A 17594-nucleotide genomic window follows, 5' to 3' on the forward strand; every position below is an offset into this window, starting at 1 on the left:
TTGTGTGTTTTTTTTCTTTTATTTACTTATGTAAATATATTTTTCAAGGGTTAAATAAATGCAACATTAAATTAACAATTGTCTCTCTGTCTTTTCCCGCCCAGTGTGGTGCATTGCTGTTCTCCTGCCCTTGCTGGCTGCGCTGACAGTGTGATGTAGCCTCAGTGTTTGTGTTTTAAAGGCTTTTTCCACCAAGATGTCTGTTGAGAGAGAGATGACCTTACCCATCACACCAAGGGTAATAGCGCTTGGTAAGTAAATAGTTTCAATCCTCTTGTAATATTTTTGTAAAAAATCTATGTAATTATTGTGGTATTTGTACCCACAACAACTTACTTAACAGGGGATTGTCTGTTTTATATTGTATAAAAATAGAATACACACAGTTTGCTGCTGTTTCTCTTATTATTTATTATACACAATGACCAACAGGAAAAAACAGCCTAACATTTCAGCACAGGCCAAAATGCCAAAACATTAGGCAGTTTTTTCCTGTAATTGATCATAATTTTCATTACATAATAAATAATAAGAGAAATAGCAGCAAACTGTGTGGATTCTATTTTTTTACAGTGTGAGGCCTGCTATCCAGCATTCTTGTGGAAACCTTATTTGTAAGGGTGAGCACATTGTCTTATTGGACTCTTGTCTGTTTTTAGGGAATAATTTCATGTCTGCAAGCCGCTGGATGATCAGTTTGGAGGGCAAGGTATTTTATGAGCCTGAGCAGATGCATGACTTTGCCAGCACCCTTGCTGTTAGGGCTGGGCCATATTATACCGTTCACGGTAATACCGGTATAATGTTAGGCAACGATAGGAAAATGAAATATCGCGATAGAATGGGAGTAAAACGCGCATGCGCAGTGCCTTTGTTTTCATACGCACATGGCCGATTGTTGAGTGAAACAAATGAACCAGAATTGGTTTGTAAAAATGGTGCAACTTCAGTGATGTGGAACTGGTTTGGCGTTTGTCCGTCAGATACACGACAAAGCACATTTTTTTGCAGAACATGCAAGCGGCCGTCGTTATCCGATTGTTCAGTCTGACGTCACTAGCCGTGTCTGGGTCTAAACTCTGCTGCAGGTCCATATATCAAACGATCACTATGGCATTACTGAGAGTTGAAAAACTGTCTAAAGTCTTTCATCTTTAATAAAATGATCAGCGTTCTGCTCTACCGGGTGTAACAATTGAGTTTAACATCCAGGCATCCATGAAAACGGAATTTATGACATTTAACGGAGTTAGAAGTTAGCAGGAAGTTAGCTCGCTAGCTTCTATCCAAATACAATATAGCATGTCCTGACTGCGGGGTTTTGGAAACAAATTAAAACGTACAGCTCTGTTATCACTTCCAGCATAAATGAAGACAGAAAACTAAACAGCAGTGACGTTTGTAGGGTTACTGAAGTTTGGCTAGCTGGTATATAATGATGTGCTACGTGCTTGCGACACAGCTATGTTAGCATAATATAAACAAGCTAACTTTTTTTCCCACTCGATAAAAGTTAACGTGAGTGTTCTCGGTGGTCAGGAACAAATGTAATCGCATGGCAGGATGCTGTAAAAGGACCAAACTTCAGCCAGGAGAACAACTGAGATAATCCATCCACAATACGAGGTTAGTCATTCATATACTGCTGCATGGGCTGGGCTGTTGTTACATCCTAAGGTTTTAAAAACTGAGCTTAAATAAATGATTAGTGGTAATAAAAGCCGAGGGAGGTCAACAGTGATCACTGACTGTTTTAGGAGCTTTTTGAGATTAAATAGAAGAAAATACATAACATTAAACATGTTAACAACACAAAAGCCATATTAAATGCAGACTACTTTAGACCCGGAAGTAGGATTCGTCGCGTCATCACTGAACAACCGGATAGTCGTATTTGTCGGACTAAGATGCTCTTAAATCTGGGAGTAATCTGGGTCCTAAACTCCGTAAACCTTCAGGTCAAACAACACTGCAGCATCACTGAGAGTTTAAAAACTGTCTAAATTCTTTCATCTTTAATAAAACGATCAGCATTGCTGCTTTACCAGGTGTAACTATGAAGTTTAACTTCCAGGCATCCATGAAAACAAAATTTATTACATTTAACGGAGTTAGAAGTTAGCAGGAAGCTAGCGGAAGTTAGCTCGCTAGTTTCGCTAGTTACCCAAGCATGATATAGCATGTTCTGACTGAGAGATTTCTGAATAAATTCAAACGTACAGCTCTGCTATCACTTCCAACATAAATGAAGACGGGAAACTAAACAGCAGTGACGTTTGTAGGGTTACTGAAGTTGGGCTAGCTGGTATATAATGATGTGCTACGTGATCGCTAGCGACACAGCTATGTTAGCATGACATAAACAGTGAAGCTGGAGGACGAACACTAACACTTTTCCACTTATAAAAGTTAACGTGCCTGATAGTTAGAGACAAATGCAATCGCATGGCAGGATGCTGTAAACGGACCAAACTTCAGTCAGGAGAACAACTGAGATAATCCATAACAACTGAGATAATCCATCCATAATACGAGGTTAGTCATTAATATACTGCAACAACATGGGAATAGAGCAGCTGCCAGAGAATTCAACATTAATGAATCAATGGTACAGAAGTGGAGGAAGCAAGAAGAATGAGTTTAATAAAGTTTGATTTATCTGACTGCCTTGTTTCGCTTAATGTGCCTTATAATCCCGTGCACCTTATGGTCCGAAAAATACGTACTGCACACTGCAGTTTAATGTTGCAAAGCACCTCTTTTTACCTTCAGTGGATATTATACATGGTTATGCTCAGGATATGTCAGCCCATTTCTACTGGAAATGCCTTTTGGTTAAACTTTCAGCAAGGAATTTGTATTCACACTGTTAAATTTTTATATAGCTTTAATGTACATAAAAACCAGCTTCTTGTTTAAGTGAAAATAAAAGGAAGGTTGTCTTTTTGCACTAGTAATGTTGTGGAGTTGTATTTTGTCTTGCATCAATTATATCGTCAGTTATATCGTTATCGCAAATTTTCAAATATATATCGTGATAAATATTTTTGGCCATATCGCCCTGCTCTACTTGCTGTCTTCTTTGCGTCATACTACGTTTTCAACCTTGAGTATCAGGAGTCAGCGTCCATCACACAGGAGATGATACAGAGGTAAATACTTTACACCATTAAAGCTTACACCATTTAAGAATGAAATATATGTGATAGCTTGACTACAGTTGCAGAAACATATAGGTGATTGCTGTAATGTATGTTTTAATTTTGAAATTAAAGCAGCCTTTTTTCCGTTAAAAGGTTCTTTGTGAGGATCAATCCAGACATGGGAACAAAATGCCCTGCAAAACTTGGTACAAGCTGCAAGACAGGTCGTGTCGTAAAGAGGAAGGTTACAAGCATCAGCCCTCGGATCACCACCTTCCTCCAGCGGCTCTCTGAGTTTGAATGGAGGACTTCCAACTAGGTAAGAATACAGAGATGATAATATCTTTTACATAGCTGATAATTATATACATACTGTACACACATCCATACAACAGTATGAATGATCTCAGACAGATGTGAACAAGTGAATAACCTGAGCAAACATGAATATTGATGATGTGTCTTTGACAGGTGGTGATAAAGACTACGCTGAACCCGACCATCCTGGTAACGGAAATCTAAATCCCATGTCACATTCTATTTCCTGGGACCCACTGATAATTATTACATTTTGTAAATGATTTTTGTTTTACAATTGTAATAGTTTATTTAATGTTCATGCTGGTGGGTTTGTCCTGTTTTTAGTGGAATGAAAAACTGTTTTCCTTAAAAAAATCAGACACAACTTAGACATTCACATTACTCACACCCTCATTACACATACATATAGGATCTTGGGGGTGGGCACGATACACGGAGTCCAAGTTACCATCAGGGTGTACGCCTCACCCCTGGCGTCGTTTCCCACCTCTCAATTTTAAATACATGTAGACATTGAGGGCTAGCAGGAGGGACTATGCGCTTACCTGCTGCTCTCTGGCAGGTAGCTCTATGCCCTCCTGGGTTTTAATTGCACCTTAGAACACACATGCATCAACACTACAATGAGCGGGTGGAGGGAGGTTTGGAGTCTTCTCTCACCCCCATTCTCTGCGGCCTATTGGAGCGGGGAGGCTAGGAGGAGTGGGCCGTCCGACTGCGGTCTGGGGCCTCCCTGCTGCTGCGGAGTCAGGGCGGTCTGCCTCTCCCCACCGCAGGGAAAAGGGTAACACCACCTGGGTCTGGGTGCAGTTCCCCCCTCCAGGGGCAAGGGTACCTAGACCCGGTTAGTAGAGTACGCTTGGGGAGTGTGATCGTGTATACAGCGTCCCTTTATGTCTGTCTCCACGTCAGTTGAGTGTGAAGTACATATGAGAGCATGAGGGTGGGAATGGATGTTTGTGTCTGTGTGTGCCTGTATGTCTGTGTCTATATGTCAGGTTGGGTATCAGACGCCACCTCTCTGGGGACATCTCGGGCCCTCCAAGGTTTGGAGGCCTATCTCCACCCACCACCACTTCCCCTGCCGGTGGCGGACTCCCTCAGGTATCGGTGCGTTGGTGGTTCTTTGTATCTGGGGGTGGGCGTCCGGGTACACACCGGCTCACTCCTTGGCGGCCGCTTATTGGGGCTCGCTTGGGCCACTTTGGAGGTGGGGTGCCCCCGGCCTCTCGGCCTGGGGCTCGGTCACTCAGGCACAGCTGGCTGCCGGCGGAGCTCACGGGCGCGTCACTGCAACTCCCCCTGGCTTCTGCTCCGCGGCTGCTGAATGAGCCCTCATCTGGGACTCTCCTTAGCTCTTACTGGGACAGTGGCGCGGCTGCCCCTCTGTGGGTCTTCCTTGGTCTCTTGTGTTCTGGGGGCCTCTGGATGTCTGGAGTTTTGATCTCCTCCATACCTGCTTGATACCATAGAGGACAGGGCTGTGGCTCCCCACACTCTCTAGCAGATCATTACATGGAGAAACCTTTGGAATGCAAGCATGCTGATCCACACAGGTATGCACACAGGTGTACACATGGGTATTCACAGATGCGGACTACAGCTTTCTTGGCTGCTGCCTCAAAGCACACTGTGCGCTGTCTATCTTGCGTGCTGCACAATATCGTTTATTATTTAGTAACTATTGATATCTATGACTAGCTAGTTTATTGTGATGGTGCTTTTTTTTTTTTATTATTATTATGTTGCTCTTTGTTGTTTGCTGTCTCCCCTGTTTTTTTTGTTTTTCTTTCTCTCCATACAGGTGACCCAGGAGTTTTTTGTTTTTTTTTTGTTTGTTTGTTTTTTTTTCTCTCTTCCCCCCCTTCTCACCGTCTCTTCTCCCCTTTGGTTTTCTTTCTTCCTCTCCCCCTCTTTCTTTCATTCTTTCCCCCTGTCCTATTAAAAAAAAAAAAAAAAAAGGATGACAAAGGATGAACTGAAGCTCCGCCATCACGTGATGTCACATGCTGCTGTTTCTGATGTCACTTCCAAAAAAAAAAAAAAAAAAAAAAAAAAATCAGACACGGAAAGGTGAAGGACTGTGTAGTTTTCATGTACGCTTCTATTTATTTTGGTTATTGACATTGTTTTTATTCAGTTGAAAAATGTTTTTCTTGTTAAAAAAATATCAACAATAAATGTTGGTTTAATTCACTATTCTGAGACTACTTTATTGAATTATATTGTTTTTTGTAAATGTTCTTATATTGAATATGAATGTTAATATTATTTTATATGCTGTAAAACACAATTACAGTCTAAACAAATTATACTGTACACAATTACAGTGTTATACCATAAACCACACTTGCAGTACAGTGATACTATAAAACTTAATCACGGTAAGTCTTTCTAACTGTAAACCACGTTTACAGTAAAGCTGTTATACTGTAATATATGTTTACAGTAAAGTGGTTGAACTGTAAAACATCACAACAGTAAAGATAGATTAGTAATTACAGTAACTTACTGGCAATAGTGTTGCCAGTAAGTTGCTGTAAAAATACAATAAAATGTCTAACAGTGTAGTTGGTTTCACATCTCACCAGAATTTCAATATCATTACAAAAATATTTGTGTGTTATGAAAAATATTTGTTTAAATATTGACTTGCCATGAATAATGTGCATAACCGAATCATATCATACAAATTCAGCTGAGTCAGTGTTGGTTCAACCAATGACAAGAATACAAAGGAAAATGTTTCAGGTCCATTTGAATGCTTTTTATTTCTGTTCTTAGTCACAGTAAAATGAAAAAATAGCCTTTTATGCCTTGCTAGGTTTTCAGTTTTCTGTACTATAATCATGGCCATTTAAGTATGTATGTATGTATATATATATATATATATATATATATATATATATTAAAAAAAATCATTTCTCATACATTTTCCAACTGTATTTCAGTTTTACTTTCTACAAAAGGCAGCTCTTTGTCAATCTTATGGCATAAAAGTAGAGCCAGAAAAGGAAAGAAAATCACTTCAAGGACCCTATTCAAACAGTCATTTTAAGCTTCTGATTGATCACTCACTGCGCTACAACATACCCCCATCCTTTATTACGAGACTTTAGAATGTCCTCAAAGGCATGAGATGTCATGTGACCATGGAGCCACAGACTGTAATACCATCATAATCAGATATTACGTAGGTAACACATTTATGGTTGTCACTTCCAGAACTAATAACCCATCCTTGCTGCATTTCATTAATATCCAGCTACGCACTAAAGAGCAAGTAAAACATGACTTAACACGAATCGGACAAGTTTGTTTATGCATTCTAGAGATAAAATGGAATCCCTCTTGCATGCAGCTGTAGCCTATTTATACAAGCTCCTGTTCTTTGGTCTGGATTAATAGGTACCACACAGGGTTGTAGCAGGTAAAAGGTTCCATAGCACTCAATTAGATACACCTAATCAAGCTTAATAAATTGTGTACAACTCGAACTGTGTGTAAACAGCCGATGCAGCTCTTATATTTAGATGGCTGCACAATTTCTGGGACAGTGACTAAGTGAAATTATTTATAACTACCATAAGCTTTTGTGCAGTAAAATCCTTGTTAAAGTAATCAGCATTCATATTATCAGCATCTATAGCATTTACATGAGACGTTTTCTTAACAAGCTGGTAGTAGTAAACCTCTACTGCATTGCTCTAAAATGTAATATACCATCTTGTCTTTAGTCACTAACACTGCAGGTGCTTCCCTCTGCAGGATGATGTAACTGCTATTATCAGATGAGTGTTTCCTAAGTGACTGTTCATCGTATGTATGTGGCTGTGCGAGAGAGTAGCGCTTACTGCGAGTAGTGATCTCAGTGTGCACTTGACACAGAAATGAAAAGCTGTTATGCAGTAAATTTTCATTCAGGTTCCCTAATTATGCAACTTTTTTCCCCCATCCCACCTGTGTCAGAGGTGCGTTTTATCAATTTCCCTGTGAAGAAGCCTGCTGGTTCAGATGCATAAAGGCTGAGTTGTTTAGCATGGGTATTTTGGCTGGGAAGACTGACCCTAATGGGAAAATGTATAAACACCATTATGTGCTTTTGTGCTGCTGCTAGCATCAAATGAAAGATTTGATGTGGGCCTCAAGTGCTCTCATAATTATTGTGATGGGCTGGGATGGTTTAAACAACCCTATGCACCTGTTTATGCAGAGTACTTTCAGAGATAAAAATATACTTGAGCAAAGTAAGTTGAACGAAAGAAATCAGGGCTGCTTAGTAATGATTTAAAACTCACAAGCTGAAAAACATAGCATGTCTACATCCATTTTTAGTAATCATCAGCACCACTAACAAATCTCTTCTATATAATAATATATTAAATGTAAAAGTTTTGTTTTATAATAGTAGAAAAAAAATAACATTTGTTTCTAGGTTTTATAATATAGAAAAAATAAACTAATTTGTCAAGTTTAATCAAAGATCACAGTTAGAAAATGATTAAAAAAAGAAAGCATATAAATCATATAAAATGATTAAATATAGCAAAAAAAATACCCTGAGGAGAAATTTAATTTGATTAACCAAAAGTACTTTGGAAAATTTGTTTAAACTGTTAAAAAAATGTATGGCCAAAATCAATATTCTGTGACATTTATTCAGGATAACGTTGGTTTGTGAGCACTGAGGAAAAGAGAACTTTGATAAATGCTTTCACTAAAGCAACAATGAAAATCCATCAAAATTCAGAGATTATAATTTATGAGCTGCAGAAAGAAATGTTTAGATTTTCTTGTTTACTGGCTGGCTGTATTGTACAAACTAATGACAATTAATATCCACCGAGGACAAATTCTTCCTGTTTCACTAAAACTGGATCAATATTCTGGGAGGAGTAGCAATACTTCTGAAAATGGAAGAGAGTTTTCAACACGAACAATACAATCTTGACCAAGTTGAGCACAATTTCGATAAAGATCCTTTAGGTGATCGGGGTGTTCCTCTATGAGGAACGCATGTCCCACTTGTGGGGGGGACGCACAGATGACTGATAAGCTCACTGATCAATCATCCATATGAGTCAGGCAGGACAAAGGGTGTTTGACAACAGTACAGTAATCAAAATAAAAAAGAAAGTCTTTTTAAAATTTATGCAGTTTGTTTTGCATATGTTTGTCATTGCACCAGGACTGTGTTATGCAAATGTTATTGCACAAGGAAACAAGGCAAACCAAAACTAGGAGGTAGATTCAGAAAGAAGCTATAATCATCCATTATTCTTTATTGTCATACAAACTATTACACATTCTAAAGCATACAAGGATAACATATAATTAGTAGTAATGAGTTCTTGATGTTTATGCCTTATTCTGTAATTTAGTGTCAGGAGAAAGTGATGGCAGCAAGATGGCTGTGTCTGTGGTGTGCTTGTTTGTGTGTGCATGTGCATGTGTGTTTGTAGTAGTCATAGAAGTACCGTGCACAAGTCTAGGCACGTTTATATTCTTCCTCATTGTGCACATTAAAGTAATCTGAAATGTTCATATACAGCATAATTCCACATAACATGATGTCTGATGTTTTGGTTTTGTTTGTTTTTTAACAATACTACTGAATATTGAATAGGAATTTCAAAAAGTAGAACAAAATGCAAAGCAATAAGTATGAATTCAGCTGCATTTAATGTCAGAGCCTGGTGGTCCACACTAAAACCAATTTTCTCTAATTCAGTGCGAGCGAGCCACAGACCTCAGAGGTTCTAATCCTTTTTAGTTTAGTCATCTCATGACCACGTTTTAAATCTCTAAACCCTCACTGAGGTCAGTCCATGCGGGTGCTGCTGACCGCACTGCATCTGTTTAGCATCAACAATGTCCTATCCATGTCACATGAAACTACTTAGCCACATGACTTGAACACATGCAGCTAATGTATGATAAAAGAGGGCTTTTTGATTTTGGTAATTATTTCACCTCAGTGGGCGACTTTTAACCCTGCAAATCGCACAATGACTTTTATTGTCACAGGGTTTGTCTCAGAGCTTTTACACATAAAGGAATGACTAATCCTTAGATAGCAAAAAAAGAGAAAGTCTAAATAATTAAATTAACAAAGGAGAGGTAAGTGAAAATCCATAAGCTTAAGCATTAAACTGGTAACAAGAGAATTTTGCTAGAGAAGTCCTTGTATTTCAGTGAAATACATCCCCAGACATGATTTGGCGAAAAGCCAGTGTAAGTGGAATGACCAAGAGGACAGAGGGTGAGGCCCACTCTCAGTAGGGGCCCTCCACTGAGTTCCTGTTTGGCTGTACCAACAGCTGTCTTATCCTGAAGATGAAGGATGAGGTTTCATTAACAAGTGCGTTTTTTTTACTCTAATTAAATTTTAAAGCCTAGCAAAAGTGGCTATAAAATAAATGTACTTAAATTAAAAATATAACATGTGATATATAACAGATAAACATACGTTTTGATGGTCATTATACATGCAGTGTTACTGCTGTTATTTTTAACTTCAAAGTACATCGCCCTGAGCAGCATGGACAACAATAGTTGCGTGAAATGTAAGTAGTCTTAAATTCTTTGTTATGAAGAAATCAGTCAAAACCTTACTAAACAACAGTGAGGTAATGTTTTTTTAATTCATGCTTACTGCAGTCCAGCAAATTTCTGTGTCAATGTCTGTGCTATTGTAGGCTGTATTATGTTTGAAAACCCCCTTGTATAGTTTTGCACTGTTGTGTATTTTATGCTTTTGTTATTCCTATGCAAGAAAGACATGGTACTGCGACAGTGCACCTGCTAGTTGCTGTCTACGTGGTGATGTTAAAGCATTCACTAATAAATGCAGAGCGCTGCATGCTTTCCTCAACGCTGAAACATTTGAGCGCAACTGACAACCGGTTTTATTTTATGTTCTTCAAAACAAAACAAAAACAAAACAAGTCTGTCTGACAAAGGGACTTCACTGTATGGGTCTCTTGGTTGCATCAGCAGTAACCAAGTAACCTACTTATATGCTGCGCTGTGAGATAAATTTGGGTTCTTTATTAACTTGAGTGCCTGGTATTTTTATCATTTTCTAAACTTAATACTTATTTTCACTTTTAATTTTAGAAGCTATGTTTTAATAAATATCAATTATCTGATATTATGGAAAGCTTCAATAGTTGCGGGAGAGGTCAAATACTTAGTTTACAAAACCACTAACTACTTATATAATTGCTTAGAACTTGTTTTTTCTGTCTAACTATACCAACATCTGAACATTACTGCTTTTGCAAATGTATGAAAAAAAAACATCTTAATTTTTATCATTTTAACAATTTACATATTTAAAGTGTCTGTTGGATATAATGCCTGTAGGCATACATTCAACATGATTCCTCTGGTATTTTGGTTCATATTGGCAGGATTGTATCCTGCTGTTGCTTTAGATTTGTCATCTGCACATCCATGTTGTGGATCTCCATTCCACCACATCCCAAAGGATTGAGATTTGGTGACTGTGGAGGCCATATAATGAACTCAATGTCATGTTCAAGAAATCAGCTTGAGATGATCTGAACTTTGTGACATGGCACATTAACCTGCTGGAAGCAGCCATCAGAAGATATCTTCCTTTCTGATGGCAATGTACCTAACACAGTGCCTAAAGTGTACCAAGAAAATATGTCCCAAACCACTGCACCGGGAAAACTGTTGATATAAGTCAAGATGAATCCTTGTTTCCATGTTATTTACACCAGGTTCTGACCCCACCATCCAAATTATGCAGCAGAAAATGTGATTCATCACACCAAGTATCATTTTTTTCAATACTGTATTGTCCAACCTGTTGAGCCTATGTAAATTATAGCCTCAGGTTCCTCTTCTAAGCTCACAGATGTGGCACCTATAACTGATGTGCTCCAAGGTTGACATGTTGCGTGCACAGAGATGCTCTTCTGCATACTTTGGTTGCAACGAGCAGTTGCTTGAATTACTGTTGTCGTCTTATCACCTCAAAGTCTGGATATTCTGCTCTGCTCTCTGACTTCAATGCATACTCTCTCACAAAACTGCCACTCAGTGGAACTGCTATCTAAATTGGGACCTCCTTGTAAACCCTAGAGATGGTTGTGAATAAAAATCCCAGTAGATCAACGGTTTCTGAAAACTCAGCCCATCACGCACCATGTCCAAATTCACTTAAATCACCTTTCTTCCACATTCTGATTATAAAACTAAAGCAGCCATGCTGCCATGTCATTGGTTGGTTGTTCGTTAACAAGGAGTTTAACAGCTGCACCTAGCAAAATAGCTGTGTGCATTTTCAAAACATCATCATTTATATTTGCGAGGTGACTTTGGAGTTCTAATGTCTAAATTCTTTTTTTTTAAGATGTTTCATTGTAAAAAAAACAAAAACCTACATTTCCTCTCCTAAAAGGCTGCTTAAGTGACAAGTCAGCCAACGCACAAAGAAATCCACTCACCTCTGTCACTTCCTCTGACTGCTTCCAATGCTTCAAAGGATTCTGTAATGGCCGGTTTAAAATACAGAGTGCACTCACTTGTACTGAAATAGGTCTTTCATGTGCCAACACAGCTCTGTGGGTAACATTCATGTGACTAAAGGTACTCTTAGGAATTATCAGGATTTCTATAAAGATCTGTCTTAAACTTTAGCCAAATCTTCACCGAGGTTACAAGCAGGAACAAAGAATCTGCTTAAACTAACTGCACATCAATCATTGTATTGTTCTTGCCTAAAGAAAATACACATTTCAAAAATCACCATGTAGGCTGTAGAGAGTAAGCTAACGGACCAGCAAACCTAGAGTCCAATCAGTTGAACAAAATGTGGTGATGTGGTTTGATGCACTCTGCCTTAGAAAGTTAAAATATTATGTTTGTTATCCTCAAGAGGAATCTGCTGACCCAAGCCTTGCATAAAATATAGATGTCAGCACAATTATGAATGTATTGATTTGCATAAAGCAGGATAAGATTACAAGGTAGTCCTAATCTTAAAATGCTAAGCCGACTCCAAAAACATGACACAGACGATAAGTAGGCTAAAATGAGTCAACAAATGAGCAACAGCTATACAAATCCTGTGAGACATTTATGTGTTTATTTTGTGCAAATTATGCAACATACTTACACAGAACGAAAAGCTAACGAACTAATGATACCAATACTGAATTGAAGGGAATACAACTTTGATATGAAACACAGCATGGTGTAAAAATGGCATTTTGTGACAACAGACACTGAGCTGATCAGCGTCCCACCTGCCGATATTACAAAAACTTCAAAAACAGAACTAAATGAACTTATGGACAAAAGAATTATTGAAGAATGAAGGCCCTAATGGGACAGATAGTCTAAGTAATACATTGATTTTTGAAATGTAAATGCCAACAGGTAAGCCTACTATTTTTAGATTTTTAGACTTAACTACTTTATACTTAAATGCAGTCAAACTAGTGGCTTCTTTTTGTGTAATTAATTATGCTCCAGGATATTGAGCAAAGACTCAATAAATTAAGTTGATTAATAAGATAATAAGTTAGCTCTAGCAGTCTCTGTCAGGACTGTGTGAGTCCAAAGTGTGAAAACAGCTAAAAATAATGACTTAATTATGGAAGGCTATTAATTCAGCTTTTTTCCCCCCTTATTAAATTATCACCAACAGTTGCCTGACCTATGAAAAGTGGGCCTGGTAAGAAAAAAAAAAATTGCATATGCCTTGCAAAACAATGGTGACAAACTCACAGCAGTGGAGTGCCATTAGTTTGTCACCATTTTAGCTTTAGACTCAGAGAATGTAACAGGTACATTGATGATGTATGACCTGGTGCTTTCCCACATTAATAACTAATAAGTAAACGATAAGTGAATCCATAAAAATCAGAACTATGAACAATAGCGCTTGCAGCTAAAATGATTTCTTTGGATTATTGATGGATACTGTTAGAATTTTAGAGTTAACAATGCTGTACCTTTGAAAATATTTATCCTCCATAACTGGGAAACTGGATGAAGTTGAACTCTAGGACGAACTGTAACCCTTAATTACCACCATAATAAGCTAGATAGCAACATTTAACTATTAAATAAAAAATGAATTCAAAAGAATTTTTCACCATTTCAAATTTATGTATCAAAATAATCATTTAATGAACAAATATTGCATGCTAGCATGTATTTAATGGTATGTTGAGAAAGAAAAGTCAACAAGAACTACAGAAATATTGAGAGCTAGAGCAATACATCTGTGATGTGATGCAGATGCAGATCTTTTCCTAGCTCACTGACAATTTTCCTTTTGGGGGAGAGCACTTGTTAATTTGTAATGTAATGTTGTACTACCTTTGTTAAAGCTGTCACTCTGTAGAGTGGACAGAGAATTGACATGTTGTACTGATGGACAAAATGTAGATAGATCATGCTCCAAGATCAATATACCAATATTTAAGTAATTCTCTAATGTAAATGGCCAGCATTTATATAGCGCTTTTCTAGTCCATAGGACCCCAAAGCACTTTACACTACATTCAGTCATTCACCCATTCACACATGTACAGAAGAACAAGTGAACTGGCATATAGAACTTGGGGCAAATGTGTAGTTAAATGTATTGGGGATGGTTGTCGCAGTGCTAAAACAGTAAAATGAGGAAAGGCAGATGATATGGAACTTTGATGAGAGAAAAAATATATATCAGCACTCAGGAATTTCATGATTTTATTAAAATATATCCTGTCAAATTACATTGCTACCTCTTGGTGCAGAAATAAGATTACCTGCCAATCACCTGTACTGCACCTGTGTCTTTTGCTCATTTCCATGCTCACTCCAGCGTGTCATACTTCTTCAATGCTAATGGTTTCCATCCACACTCTCTACTCATTTCATTACACCGCAGGTGGTGAAGATGAAATGAAGAGTTTACTACCTCTGATACCTGACACTGAGCTGATGATCTGATAATGGTAGTCTGGCTGTGCCATGCCCACCGTTCCTCACATGGAAATGGAGAAGTTGACAGTAAATCATAACAAAAGCATACAACCCACATTATTTCTTCTTAATCTGCAAAATAACACTGGAAGGCGAAAACACCAGCACAAAGATGAAAAGGAAGAGGAAGGCATGCTACAGTTGCTCCTGTTTCCTCTTCCTCTCCCTCTGCACTCGGACTCAAATCATTTCAGGCATCACTACCCACAGGTCTCTTATCAAATAATATTGAAATGGTTGCCCCGAGGTGTCCATTGTGCATATGAATAAAGTCATATTTGTTGAATGATAAGTAAGTTTATGACAGTAATGCACTGTGGGGAAGATATTCTTTATCCTATGATGAAATCCCATTTTAATAACTCGTGGTGTATTTTCACTTTGTGAAATCTGAGACACAAAAAAAGAGGTTCAGATGTTTTAAAGTGTCACGATTATATCTAGCTACACTTGAATGTGTTCTAACAAATACTCTTTTATAAAATGGATCACATGACTGCTATATGTAAAAGCTCATATGAAGCCCCATGATCACCTATGTTGCAGTCTCACTGAGCTCAGTAGAGGGCTTTATCACCCCTACAGCTCATTCACTGTTTTGTTTTTCCCCCTTTGGCATACAATTTTACAGTTTCGGTAGATTCTCAAATATGTCATCAGTGTTGCTTCAAACGGCGGTATGCAGCTAATGTTCATGTCAGTTTGACGTGCAGCCCGTAACTTTTTGCTCACACATTTCCCACAAGACTTTATGAGGTGGTAATATGTCAGTGTTGCGGCTTGATATGTGGAGAGCAATTAATTAAACTTTTAAACAGTTTGAGTCTTTGTAGTTATTAAAATCATTTGTACAAACAGACAGATATGAGTCAATGTCACAGCTTTGGTCCTGCTGCTGGAAATACCCACTTGAGCATGGCATGCCTGGTCATATATATATATGTGTGTGTGTGTGTGTGTGTGTGATTTATCATCCCCCTAACAGGTTTGAACTTCTCTTTTCAGTAACATTTGCAGAAAATGACTTACATAGCTGCCTTCTGTCAAATAAAGCACATAAGCCTAGGTATTTTGTGACCTATTTTCCAAGATTTACTTCTTCAATAAGAACAAATGGCTATGAGGACCGCAGGCATTAAGACAGTGTTGGCAATGCTCTTCATTAAAAAAAAGACTAAAATTTAAAGTGGTAACAGCATCAACATATAACTAGCATTATATTACATTACACAATTTACAATAAGAAAACACATTAACCCTAAAATTACAGCCGTGACTAAAGGCCCAATATTGTTTCATATGTTAATTTCTCAAGAGCTGCAAAACTGGTGCAGTCTTATTAGTTTCAGCACCGAACACACATTTTTTTTTTTCTGATGCAACCAACAAGATTAGATCATTAGTCAGTCATGGGAGTATGGCAGCGCTTGTTAATTACTGTTTTATCACACACATACACATACCGATCTGCCTGGTGTGAGCATAATTATAAAAAGGTGAAGTCTAATTGAATTCAAAAAGCTCATACAAAGTGATCTGAGCACAAAGTGCCTTAAGCTGTGTAACTGTGGAATGCTGAGTATTATAATTTAATATTGAATGAGAATGATGAGACAAAGTAAAATGGAAAGCCACCCAGCTGTCTTAAAATTCTTCATTCTTGGAAAAAACAAAGAAGCTACACCAAGTTAAGAGTGACCATGCAGTGGCGGTCTCATTTCGACTGCCACCTGTATGCACTATACCCTACGGGTTCCCCTCATTCTTCATCCTTTGTTATGAACAAGACACTTCATTACTTCTAAGGATAATTCACCACTGCCTAATTTTTCCCCTCTGGTTCACTTCAGTTACCAGAGTATTTTATAACCTCTTTACTTCTTCCTATTAATACTTAAAGAGAAGCTGCCCGGAGCTGCCTGTCCTTTATCCTAACAATAAAAATGGTATATACAGTCCTGAAGTCCAAACCAGAGTAAAAGAACTCATTTCTAGCAGTATCCACCAAAGCTTCAGTGCAGAACGAGCTTAATATGTAATTTGTCCATTGAAACTACACGCAGGTTTAATGAAAACCTCGAATACAGTTCAGGGGCTTTATGGGAATTCTACAGCATCTCGTCTTAGTGGCCATTCTGAAAATTGCTGAAATCTAGACAAACTTACAGCTGTTACAGGTACTGCTCCCAACTTTTATACTGCCTGAAACAAATAATGCTTTATGTCGTCTTCTGAAAAAAGGTTTAAAAATTAGAGAAAACTAATCAGCAGTGATGTTGATAATATCAAAGACACTGATAAATGAGACTGTTTCATCAGTTCACTGACTTAAATGGAATATATGATGCAACACATCTTACATATACCACAGAAACAGTTTTACAATACATGAAATATGCAATAAATGCACAACGATATCTATGAAATTACACATTTTTCCTACTCTATGATTGGTTAAGTATACAAAACCGTGTCTAGGGTGCTGGATCTTTCCATTTGCTTTTATACTACTTTCTTTATGGAGCATAACTTGCCTCTCAGGCACCTGATAAACTAATATTTTATAGATCTCCGTCATCCAATCATATATTGTTTGTTAGACAGCTTATTGAAAAACAACAGAACAATTGACTTCTGCTGAAAGAAGAGATACAGAGCAAATCAAAAACACATGACCACAAGTTTGCAAGCTCACATAAAGACACTGCATGTCAAAAATGCAGGGCCAGATGTTTCATTATGCATCTGCAGTCCATTGCCTGCCTCAATTTAAACTACCAGTGGATTACAAATAAAACAACAATGCAAAGGCTAGTCTGTGGCATGCACATTTAAAGCTATGAGTACTATAGTTTAAAGCAAACATCTTAACTCAAAGGCCACTTGCTAGCCTTTTCTGGACATTTTAAAAGATTTAATAATAAGACAGTAAACTGTATTGGACAGCACTGCGTCTTCACAGGGAACTTGACTTGTCATAGCAAGAACAGCTCAGGTGTTACTAATAGCAGCAATGAAGTTCACTCCATTTAAGCATCAAAGTAAGCCAAGCCACTGAAGTCACTAAAGGGAGTACAGCTGTCATTTATGTTATCAGTGACAGCTGTTTGTTTGCTG

The 17594-nt window shown here is 37.9% G+C and overlaps 1 protein-coding gene and 1 long non-coding RNA gene across 2 annotated transcripts in view; one reads left to right on the forward strand and one right to left on the reverse strand.

Annotated features, from left to right (window-relative positions):
- Positions 1-17594, reverse strand: part of LOC146655540 (protocadherin-15-like) — a 218506-nt gene that overhangs the window by 157621 nt on the left and 43291 nt on the right. The gene's annotated exons all lie outside the window — the stretch shown is intronic.
- On the forward strand, positions 2926-4244 carry LOC146655542 (uncharacterized). The gene is made up of 3 exons (XR_014914292.1): positions 2926-3152; positions 3297-3462; positions 3615-4244. It is a non-coding gene; the product is annotated as an uncharacterized LOC146655542 (long non-coding RNA).

Source organism: Rhamphochromis longiceps, linkage group LG13, assembly GCF_057381845.1.
Source record: "Rhamphochromis longiceps isolate RC_006_pf linkage group LG13, R_longiceps_female_GT1.1, whole genome shotgun sequence".
Lineage (NCBI taxonomy): Eukaryota > Metazoa > Chordata > Actinopteri > Cichliformes > Cichlidae > Rhamphochromis > Rhamphochromis longiceps.